This window comes from Cervus elaphus, chromosome 29 (genome assembly GCF_910594005.1).
Source record: "Cervus elaphus chromosome 29, mCerEla1.1, whole genome shotgun sequence".
Taxonomy (NCBI): Eukaryota; Metazoa; Chordata; class Mammalia; order Artiodactyla; family Cervidae; genus Cervus; species Cervus elaphus.
In genome coordinates this window covers 47,407,747-47,419,476 of record NC_057843.1, presented here as the reverse complement: position 1 = coordinate 47,419,476, position 11,730 = coordinate 47,407,747, and the positions used below count along the sequence as shown (strand labels likewise).

At 38.6% G+C, this 11,730-nt stretch overlaps 1 protein-coding gene across 1 annotated transcript in view; it reads left to right on the top strand.

Moving 5' to 3' along the window:
- The window catches only part of LOC122686324 (60S ribosomal protein L7-like), a 675,506-nt gene that overhangs the window by 248,642 nt on the left and 415,134 nt on the right, over nt 1-11,730 (top strand). The window lies entirely within an intron of this gene.

Here is an 11,730-nt window from a genome sequence, read left to right as displayed (position 1 = left end):
ATTTCCCACTTGATGCAAGGAAAGGAAATTTGTTTGGTAGTCTCAATGATGATTCACTTTTATTCTTCATGAAACCTTACAAAGTTACATATGATGTTTCCATTAAACTATGCACAAGTATGAACTCTGTCATAGTATTATAATTCAGTTTATGCTACATTTTAGTAGCTCTTTTTTCTCTTAGATATCTCAGGTTATTATGTATGTATATACCAGGTTTGGAAAAATCAGGGGAGATAGTTTCTTTTTTTTATTTTCCATTTATTTTTACTAGTTGGAGGCTAATTACTTTACAATGTTGTAGTGGTTTTTGCCATACATTGACATGAATCAGCCATGGATTTACATGTATTCACCATCCCGATGCCTCCTCCCACCACCCTCCCCACCCCATCCCTCTGGGTCTTCCTAGTGCTCCAGCCCCGAGCACTTGTCTCATGCATCCAACCTGGGCTGGTGATCTGTCTCACCCTTGATAATATACATGTTTTGATGCTGTTCTCTCAAAACATCCCACCCTCACCATCTCCCACAGAGTCCAAAAGTCTGTTCTGTACGTCTGTGTCTCTTTTTCTGTTTTCCATATAGTGTTATCATTACCATCTTTCTAAATTCCATATATATGGGTTAGTATACTGTATTGGTCTTTATCTTTCTGGCTTACTTCACTCTGTATAATGGGCTCCAGTTTCATCCATCTCATTAGAACTGATACAAATGAATTCTTTTTAATGGCTGAGTAATATTCCATGGTGTATACGTACCACAGCTTCCTTATCCATTCGTCTGCTGATGGGCATCTAGGTTGCTTCCATGTCCTGGCTATTATAAACAGTGCTGCGATGAACATTGGGGTGCACGTGTCTCTTTCAGATCTGGTTTCCTCGGTGTGTATGCCCAGAAGTGGGATTGCTGGGTCATATGGCAGGTCTATTTCCAGTTTTTTAAGGAATCTGTTTTCCATAGTGGCTGTACTAGTTTGTATTCCCACCAACAGTGTAAGAGGGTTCCCTTTTCTCCACAGCCTCTCCAGCATTTTTGCTTGTAGACTTTTGGATAGCAGCCATCCTGACTGGCGTGTAATGGTACCTCATTGTGGTTTTGATTTGCATTTCTCTGATAATGAGTGATGTTGAGCATCTTTTCATGTGTTTGTTAGCCATCTGTATGTCTTCTTTGCAGAAATGTCTGTTTAGTTCTTTGGCCCATTTTTTGATTGGGTCATTTATTTTTCTGGAATTGAGCTGCAGGAGCTGCTTGTATATTTTTGAGATTAATCCTTTGTCTGTTTCTTCATTTGCTATTATTTTCTCCCAATCTGAGGGCTGTCTTTTCACCTTGCTTATAGTTTCCTTTGTTGTGCAAAAGCTTTTAAGTTTCATTAGGTCCCATTTGTTTAGTTTTGCTTTTATTTCCAATATTCTGGGAGGTGGGTCATAGAGGATCCTGCTATGATTTATGTCACAGAGTGTTTTGCCTACATTCTCCAGGAGTTTTATAGTTTCTGGTCTTACATTTAGATCTTTAATCCATTTTGAGTTTATTTTTGTGTATGGTGTTAGACAGTGTTCTAGTTTCATTCTTTTACAAGTGGTTGACCACTTTTCCCAGCACCACTTGTTAAAGAGGTGGTCTTTTTTCCATTGTATATCCTTGCCTCCTTTGTCGAAGATAAGGTGTCCGTAAGTACATGGATTTATCTCTGGGCTTTCTATTTTGTTCCGTTGATCTATATTTCTGTCTTTGTGCCAGTACCATACTGTCTTGATGACTGTGGCTTTGTAGTAGAGCCTGAAGTCAGGCAGGTTGATTCCTCCAGTTCCATTCTTCTTTCTCAAGATTGCTTTGGCTATTCGAGGTTTTTTTGTATTTCCACACAGATTGTGAAATTATTTGTTCTAGTTCTCTGAAGAATACCATTGGTAGCTTGATAGGGATTGCATTGAATCTATAGATTGCTTTGGGTAGAATAGCCATTTTGACAATATTGATTCTTCCAATACATGAACACGGAATATTTCTCAATCTGTTTGTGTCCTCTTTGATTTCTTTCATCAGTGTTTTATAGTTTTCTATGTATAGGTCTTTTGTTTCTTTAGGTAGATATACTTCTAAGTATTTTATTCTTTTTGTGGCAATGGTGAATGGTATTGTTTCCTTAGTTTCTCTTTCTGTTTTCTCATTCTTAGTGTATAGGAATGCAAGGGATTTCTGTGTGTTAATTTTATATCCTGCAACTTTACTATATTCATTGATTAGCTCTAGTAATTTTCTGGTAGAATCCTTAGGGTTTTCTATGTAGAGGATCATGTCGTCTGCAAACAGTGAGAGTTTTACTTCTTCTTTTCCTATCTGGATTCCTTTTATTTCTTTTTCTGCTCTGATTGCTGTGGCCAAAACTTCCAAAACTATGTTGAATAGTAGTGGTGAGAGTGGGCACCCTTGTCTTGTTCCTGATTTTAGGGATAATGCTTTCAATTTTTCACCATTGAGGGTAATGCTTCCTATGGGTTTGTCATATATAGCTTTTATTATGTTGAGGTATGTTCCTTCTATTCCTGCTTTCTAGAGAGTTTTAATCATAAATGGATGTTGAATTTTGTCAAAGGCTTTTTCTGCATCTATTGAGATAATCATATGGTTTTTATCTTTCAATTTATTAATGTGGTGTATTACACTGATTGATTTGCGGATATTAAAGAATCCTTGCATTCCTGGGATAAAGCCCACTTGGTCATCATGTATGATTTTTTTTAATATGTTGTTGGATTCTGTTTGCTAGAATTTTGTTAAGGATTTTTGCATCTATGTTCATCAGTGATATTGGCCTATAGTTTTCTTTTTTTGTGGCATCTTTATCTGGTTTTGGAATTAGGGTGATGCTGGCCTCATAGAATGAGTTTGGAAGTTTACCTTCTGCAATTTTCTGGAAGAGTTTGAGTAAGATAGGTGTTAGCTCTTCTCTAAATTTTTGGTAGAACTCAGCTGTGAAGCCATTTGGTCCTGGGCTTTTGCTTGCTGGAAGATTTCTGATTACAGTTTCGATTTCCTTGCTTGTGATGGGTCTGTTAAGATCTTCTATTTCTTTCTGGTTCAGTTTTGGAAAGTTATACTTTTCTAAGAATTTGTCCATTTCTTCCAAGTTGTCCATTTTATTGGCATAGAGCTGCTGGTAGTAGTCTCTTATGACCCTTTGTATTTCAGTGTTGTCTGTTGTGATCTCTCCATTTTCATTTCAAATTTTGTTAATTTGGTTCTTTTCCCTTTGTTTCTTAATGAGTCTTGCTAACGGTTTGTCAATTTTGTTTACTTTTTCAAAAAACCAGCTTTAGCTTTGTTGATTTTTGCTATGGTCTCTTTAGTTTCTTTTGCATTTATTTCTGCCCTAATTTTTAAGATTTCTTTCCTTCTACTAACCCTGGGGTTCTTCATTTCTTCCTTCTCTAGTTGCTTTAGGTGTAGAGTTAGGTTATTTATTTGACTTTTCTTGTTTCTTGAGGTAAGTCTGTAATGCTATGAACTTTCCCCTTAGCACTGCCTTTACAGTGTCCCATAGGTTCTGGGTTGTTGTGTTTTCATCTTCATTCATTTCTACGCATATTTTGATTTCTTTTTTGATTTCTTCTATGATTTGTTGGTTATTCAGAAGCGTGTTATTTAGCCTCCATATGTTTGAATTTTTAACAATTTTTTTCCTGTAATTGAGATCTAATCTCACTGCACTGTGGTCAGAAAAGATGACTGGAATGATTTCAATTTTTTTGAATTTCCCAAGGCTAGATTTATGGCCCAGGATGTGATCTATTCTGGAGAAGGTTCCATGTGCACTTGAGAAAAAGGTGAAATTGGTTGTTTTGGGGTGAAATGTCCTATAGATATCAATTAGGTCTAGCTGGTCCATTGTGTCATTTAAGGTTTGTGTTTCTTTGTTAATTTTCTGTTTAGTTGATCTATCCATAGGTGTGAGTGAGGTATTAAAGTCTCCCACTATTACTGTGTTACTGTTAATTTCCCCTTCCATACTCGTTAGCATTTGCCTTACAATTTGTGGTGCTCCTATGTTGGGTGCATATATATTTATAATTGTTACATCTTCTTCTTGGATTGATCCTTTGATCATTATGTAGTGTCCTTCTTTGTCTCTTCACAGCCTTTATTTTAACGTCTATTTTATCTGATATGAGTATTGTGACTCCTGCTTTCTTTTGGTCTCCGTTTGCATGAAATATATTTTTTCCAGCCCTTCACTTTCAGTCTTTATGTGTCCCTTGTTTTGAGGTGGGTCTCTTGTAGACAGCATATATAGGGGTCTTGTTTTTGTATCCATTCAGCCAGTCTTTGTCTTTTGGTTGGGGCATTCAACCCATTTACGTTTAAGGTAATTATTGACAGGTATGGTCCCATTGCCATTTACGTTGTTGTTTTGGGTTCACGTTTATACAACCTTTCTGTGTTTCCTGTCTAGAGAAGATCCTTTATCATTTGTTGAAGAGCTGGTTTGGTGGTGCTGAATTCTCTCAGCTTTTGCTTGTCTGTAACACTTTTAAATTCTCCTTCATATCTGAATGAGATCCTCGCTGGGTACAGTAATGTAGGTTGTAGGTTATTCTCTTTCATTACTTTAAGTATGTCCTGCCATTCCCTTCTGGCCTGAAGGGTTTCTATCGATAGATCAGCTGTTATCCTTATGGGAATCCTTTTGTGTGTTATTTGTTGTTTCTCCCTTGCTGTTTTTAAAATTTGTTCTTTGTATTTGATCTTTGTTAATTTGATTAATATGTGTCCTGGGGTGTTTCCCCTTGTGTTTATCCTGTTTGGGACTCTCTGGGTTTCTTGGACCTGTGTGACTATTTCCTTCCCCATTTTAGGGAAGTTTTCAGCTATTATCTCCTCTAGTACTTTCTCATGGCCTTTCATTTTGTCTTCTTCTTCTGGGACTCCTATGATTCAAATGTTGGGGCGTTTCACATTGTCCCAAAGGTCCTGAGGTTGTCCTCATTTCTTTTGATTCTTTTTTCTTTTTTCTTCTCTGCTTCATTTATTTCCACCATTTTATCTTCTACCTCACTTATCCTATCTTCTGTCTCCATTATTCTACTGTTGGTTCCTTCCAGAGTGTTTTTGATCTCATTTACTGCATTATTCATTTTTAATTGACTCTTTTATTTCTTCTAGATCCTTATTAAACATTTTTTGCATCTTCTCAATCTTTGTCTCCAGGCTATTTATCTGTAACTCCATTTTGTTTTCAAGGTTTTGGATCATTTTTATTATCATTATTCTAAATTCTTTTTCAGGTAGATTCCCTATCTACTCCTCTTTTGTTTGACTTGGTGGGCATTTTTCATGTTCCTTTACCTGTTGGGTATTTCTCTGCCTTTTCATCTTGTTTAGATTGCTGTGTCTGGAGTGGACTTTCTGTATTCTGTTGGTCTGTGGTTCCTTTTTATTGTGGAGGTTTCTCCCAGTGGGTGGGGCTGGACAATTGGCTCATCAAGGTTTCCTGGTTAGGGAAGCTTGTGTCAGTGTTCTGGTGGGTGGAACTGCATTTCTTCTCTCTGGAGTGCAATGGAGTGTCCAGTAGTGAGTTTTGAGATGGGTCTATGTGTTAGGTGTGACTTTGGGCAGCCTGTATTTTGACGCTCAGGGCTATGTTCCTGCATTGCTGGAGAATTTGCGTGATATGTCTTGCTCTGGAACTTATTGGCTCCTGAGTGGTGGTTGGTTTCAGTGTAGGTATGGAGGCTTTTGGATGATCTCTTATTACTTAATGTTCCCTGTAGTCAGGAGTTTTCTGGTGTTCTCGGGTTTTGGGCTTACGTCTCCTGCCTCTGGATTTCAGTCTTATTCCTCCAGTAGCCTCAAGACTTCTCCAACTACACAGCACTGATAATAAAACTTCTGGGTTAATGGTGAAAAGATTCTCCACCATGAGCGACACCCAGAGAGGTTCACAGAGTTACATGAAGAAGAGGAGAGGGAGGAGGGAGATAGAGATGAGCAGGAGGAGAAAAAGGGGGACTCAAGAGGAGAGAGACAGATCTAAGCAGTACTCTGTTCCCTAAGTGTTCTCCATAGCCCAGACACCCACAGAGATTCACAGAATTGTATTGGGAAGAGAAGGGGTAGGGAGGAAGTAGAGGTGATCTGGGAGAGAAAAAGGATAGTCAAAAGGGGGAGAGAGTAATCAACACACTCCTGAGTAAAAATCGGTACTGAATATTGGCTTCTTAAATGTCCAAAATTTATATCAAATACTGAAAAACAAAGGTTAAAAATCTAGAGTAGAGGTTAGACTCTTAAAGATACAATATTAAAAACAGAAACAAAAACACAAAAAATTTAAGAAATATATATGAAGTTTGGTTTAAAAATAGGGCTTTTTTTTTTTGCAAGGTTATAGTGAAATGAAAATGAAAATTAAGGACTAATAGAGGAGTATTAGAGGACTTTAAAAGAAAATAAGAGAAAAAAATTTAAAAAAGAAAAAAATTTTTTGATTAAAAAAATAAAAATAAATGAAAATGAAAATTAAGGAGTAATAGAGGAGTAATAGGGAATTTTAAAAGAAAATAAAAGAGAAAAAGTAAAAAAAAAAAAGAAAGAAAAAAATTTTTTTGTAATTAAAAAAAATAAGTAAAACTATATCTAGGAATTTCTCTAGAGCTGTTGCGAGCAGTGTGGGTTCGGTTCAGTTTCAGATGTCTCCTTGTTCCAGCTTACACTTCTCTATATTTATAGGCCCCTTCCAGTGTAGTCGGTGTTACCTACAGGTATTTTAATCTGTTGCACCTGTGACTTCTAAAGCAGTTCCCTTTGTTTATTTGGCTTCTGTTTTCTGGTCTCTGCAGTGTCTAATTTCCGCCCTGACACGGGCGGGCGGAGGTGGTCTCTTGTTTAGGTTCGCTTGTTCAGTCGCGCTGCGGGGAGGGAGGGGCGCTGCAGACAAATGTCACTGGCCTGTGTGGGGAGGACCCGCAGTGTTCCTGCCACACTGGGTTTTTGCCCCCACTCGCGACGTGTGCTTTTCCCGTCTACACTGCTCAGGCTCCAGGCTGCTCTCCAGGGAGTGGGCCCTGAGTTGTGTGCGGTTCCAGTCTTCGGGTACTCCACAAAAGCGCAGACTCGGTTGGGCCTGCATTTTGTGCCTTCCCTGCCCAAGCAGCTCAGGCAGCCAGGAGCTTGACGGGCGCACTCTCCTTGGTGCAGTGCGCCTTCTCCCCTCCGCATCCGAGCCTCAGTTTCCGCGCTAGCCAGTCGGGTGCGCCTTGTGTCTGTTTTGGGGAGCTGGTCTCTAGCCGTGACCCTCCCGGGGGGGGTCAACCATTTAGAATCTCAGGAAGTCTTTGGTTAGAAACTGGAGGCCTGTTTGCAGTTTGGTAGGGGTGCCGTCTCTGGGGCCGAGTTTGCCCCTTGCCCCTCCCCCCTGCCTCCTGCCTCCAGTGGGGGATGGGCCAGTCCGCCTCCGGCTTGCTCTTCTCTGGGATCGCTCAGTTCTTCCTTTGTTCTGTGAACCGGCCAGCAGGGTGTTCAGGCCAGTTAATTTTCTCTCTCTCTTGCTCTCCCACAGTTTAAGTTGCTATCTCACGTTAGCTCCCTCCGATTGCCCTCAGGGCATTCAGGCCCAGTCCTTACCCTAAGCAATGCCGCCCGCTCCTCTCCGTTCCACCCCCACTTGATGGTGGCAGATGCGGGCATCTGGGGTACTTTTCTGCTGGCAGTTGCTTTTAGGCATGTAATCTGTGGGTTTTATTTATTTTTCCTCCCAGTTAGGTTGCCCTCCGAGATTCAAAAACTTCCCCCAGGCCCGCTAGTGAGAGGGTTTCCTGGTGTTAGGAAACTTCCTCTATTACTACTCCCTTCCTGGGACGGGTCTCTGTCCCTAACTCTTTTGTCTCTCTTTTTATCTTTTATATTTTGTCCTACCTCCTTTCGAAGACGATGGGCTGCTTTTCTGGGTGCCTGATGTCCTCTGCCAGCGGTCAGAAGTTGTTTTGTGAAGTTTGCTCAGAGTTCAAATGTTCTTTCGATGAATTTGTAGGGGAGAAAGTGGTCTCCCCGTCCTATTCCTCCACCATCTTAGCTCCTCCTCAGATAGTTTCTTATGATTGTCAATTTTTAAAACATATTCTAAATTCTCAATGTTAATGAAGTCTACATATCCTGAAGAGGGGTGATCATCTAATCTAAATATTTGAGAATATATATATATATTTTGTCACCTACCATAACAAGTATGCTTTGAACTATTTAATTAGGTGCCAACTAATTAATCAATTGGTATTATTGCAAATTGGTATTATTGCATCTTGGACAGATGTAGACCAGCTTTTTAATACTACATTTATTTTTGTTAGGTGAAAAAGGAAAAGATAATTACACAAAATTATCTTATATTTGTATTTTCATTCTTGATTTTGACAATGGAAACATTGGAACATGCACAGTGACACTCCTGTGAAATGAAGGAAAAAGTCCATGTAGCTTTTAGAAGACTAAAAGAAACATATGGACCCATTTTATCCTGTTTTTGTGGATACCAGTAGCATTAATGTGGAGGAATTGGGTTGTATATTTGGATTTGTAATACACTGGCAAATGTATGATAGCAACAATAAGATGTGATACCTGTGGCAGAATTAAGGACAAAAAGTTAGAAAAACACTTTTTTTCCAAAATTAACTTTTAGCTGTAACTCTAAAGACAATGAAACTCCCAAATATAAAAAGAAATTGACTAATCATATAAGAATATTTCTGTGAGTAATCTATTGGAAACTCTGTTCCCCCAATAATGCTGTCAAGTGGAATCTGGAAATAAAATATATCATGTGTTACCACTAGCAACTAAGGGATAATCACTGGTTAAATGCTTCATGTACGTGAAAAGCCACATACTACAAGTCTGGAGGAATGAGTCACCACTCTTGCTGTTTCTAGAAGATGACTCATTAGTTCCATTTATTTTACACAGAGAGAACAGAAAATGAAGAAAAGGGAGGAAAAGAGAGACTTAAAAGTAACTATTATGTTTTATATTTTCACAGTATATTTATTTCTATTCCTATAATACAGACCTGATTGTGAAAAGGAAATAAAACAAGGATACAAAGTATAGAGTCTATCATACGTATCATACTTAACAGAGCAAAAGTATTTGGAAAAATCTGGCAAAACATCTGATTTAAGTAAGAGGTTTCCTCCACCCCTTTGTTTTAGGTTCTATCTAAGTATTATTTTTCATGTGGAGAAAGAGGTATATTCAGAATCATCAAAGACAGTGATTCTCTGAAATCTCAAATTTTCCCCACAGCTTTCTCACATCCAGTATCCACAGTCAATGAAAATACTGCTTTAGTTTGTATTTCTAATGTGTGCATAGGTTAAAGAATTTTGAGAAGTAGTGTTCTAAATGGTTTCCCCTTTATCTCTGGAAATCTCAGATACTCAAATAATCATCACACACATGACTAAATTATTGATTGTTATTATTATTATTTCTCCATTATCTCCAACATCATGTGAAATAGAGAAATAATTTTTTTTAAAATTTTACCCTCCCTCCCATTCAATGAAATAGTCAAATGAAAATACTGAAGGCCAATGGAGTGAATCTTCATTGGAGTGCATCATCACACTGAAGTAAGAATAAACAAAAGCATCTATATGTAACACGTTGGAGGAAGGAACTTCATCTTTTTAACTAGGCATCCCAGGAACCAGGGAGCACAGCTGGAGGTGAGCAGCAAGCAAGCCAGTGAAGCTTCATCTATATTTACAGTCACTCCTCAACGTTTGCTTTACAATGTCAGTGGTGATCAGATCAGCGGTGGCATTAGAAATGTAATAGCACTTGAATCATCCTGAAACCATCCCCCCCTGAACCTCCCCTCCATGGAAAAATTGTTTTCCAAGAAATCAGTCCCTGGTGCCAAGAAAGTTGAGGACCTCTGCTCTTAACACATCAGTATAGGAAGGTGGTTAATTGAGAATGTGAAGGAATAACATTTAGATACATTATCTTGCTTTCTTGATATGGATTTAACAGGGAAGAATGAAAGTTATCACCCTGTCTGCCAAAGAATTAACCATGACTAGAATTCCCAGGGATTTGGAATCTCCTTATCCTCATGGACTTTGGAAGGAAAATAGTTTCCTAAGTTTCTCATTAGGGTCAAGCCAAAGTAAGACAATATTTTGTTTGTTTTGAAGGTCCAGACACATCTAGAGCAATGTTTCAACTGCTAAATCAAAATCACTAGTGAATTATGAAGTCAATTTGTTATGTACTAATCAACACTAAAAAGAAAGAAAGGAGTAGAATAGAATGAAACGGCACTGCGTGGAAAGTATTATCATGAGTCGCTTATTATAAGGTAAGTATTATTTTGTGAAACTTTAGCTTATAGTGCTATGTGTGTGCATGTTTATATGAATGGTGTAAAAATGTAATAGGTTGGTGGCAACATAATTAAGGTTTCACACCATGAATTTCAAATCATTATAACTAGGCTCAACACATCTGTATTAATCAAAATAGAAACAACTAAAATCAACACATTTTTGCCAATGAGAAATAAGTTTGCTTATTCCTGCAGCATAAATCCATGCTTTGGAATTTGACTCTCTTGGAAAGCATTTTCTGCATCCTGCTGGTTGTGGAAATGTTTTGCCTGAAAAAAGTTGTCAAGATGCTTGAAGAAGTGGTAGTTGTTTGGTGAGAGGTCATGTAAGTATGGCAGATGAAGCAAAACTTTGTAGCCCAATTCATTCAACTTTTGAAGAATTGGCTGTGCAATGTGCTGTCAGGAATTGTCATGAAGAAGAATTGGACCCTTTCTGTTGACAGCTGCAGGTATTGAAGTTTTCAGTGCATCACAAAGATTTGCAGAGCATAGTTATCAGATGTAATGGTTTCGCTTGGATTCAGAAAACTGAAGTGAATCAGATCGGCAGCAGACCACCAAACAGTGGCCATGACCTTTTTTTGGTGCAAATTTGACTTTGGGAAGGGCTTTGGAGCGTCTTCTCAGTCCAGCCATTGAGCTGGCTGTTGCTGGTTGTCATATACAATCCATTTTTCATTGCACGTCACAGTCTGATCAATAAATGGTTTCTTATTATTGCATAAGAATAAGAGAAGACATCCGGTTCCATAACTTCATGGTAAATAGATGAGGAAACAATACAAACAGTGACAGACTCTTTTTTGGGGCTCCAAAATCACTGCAGATGGTGACTGTAGCCATGAAATTAAAAGACGCTTACTCCTTGGAAGGAAAGTTATGACCAACCTAGACAGCACATTTAAAAGTAGAGACATTACTTTGCCAACAAAGGTCCGTCTAGTCAAGGCTATGGTTTTTCCAGTAGTCATGTATGGATGTGAGAGTTGGACTCTAAAGAAAGCTGAGCATTGAAGAATTGATGCTTTTGAACTGTGGTGTTGGAGAAGACTCTTGAGAGTCCCTTGGACTGCAAGGAGATCCAACCAGTTCATCCTAAAGGAAATCAGTCCTGAATATTCATTGGCAGGACTGATGCTGAAGCTGAAACTCCAATACTTTGGCCACCTGATGCTATATAATTGACTCATTTGAAAAGACCCTGATGCTGGGAAAGACTGAAAGCAAGAGGAGAAAGGGATGACAGAGGATGAGATGGTTGGATGGCACCACCAACTCGTTGGACATGAGTTTGGGTAAGCTCCGGCAGTTGGTGATGAACAGGG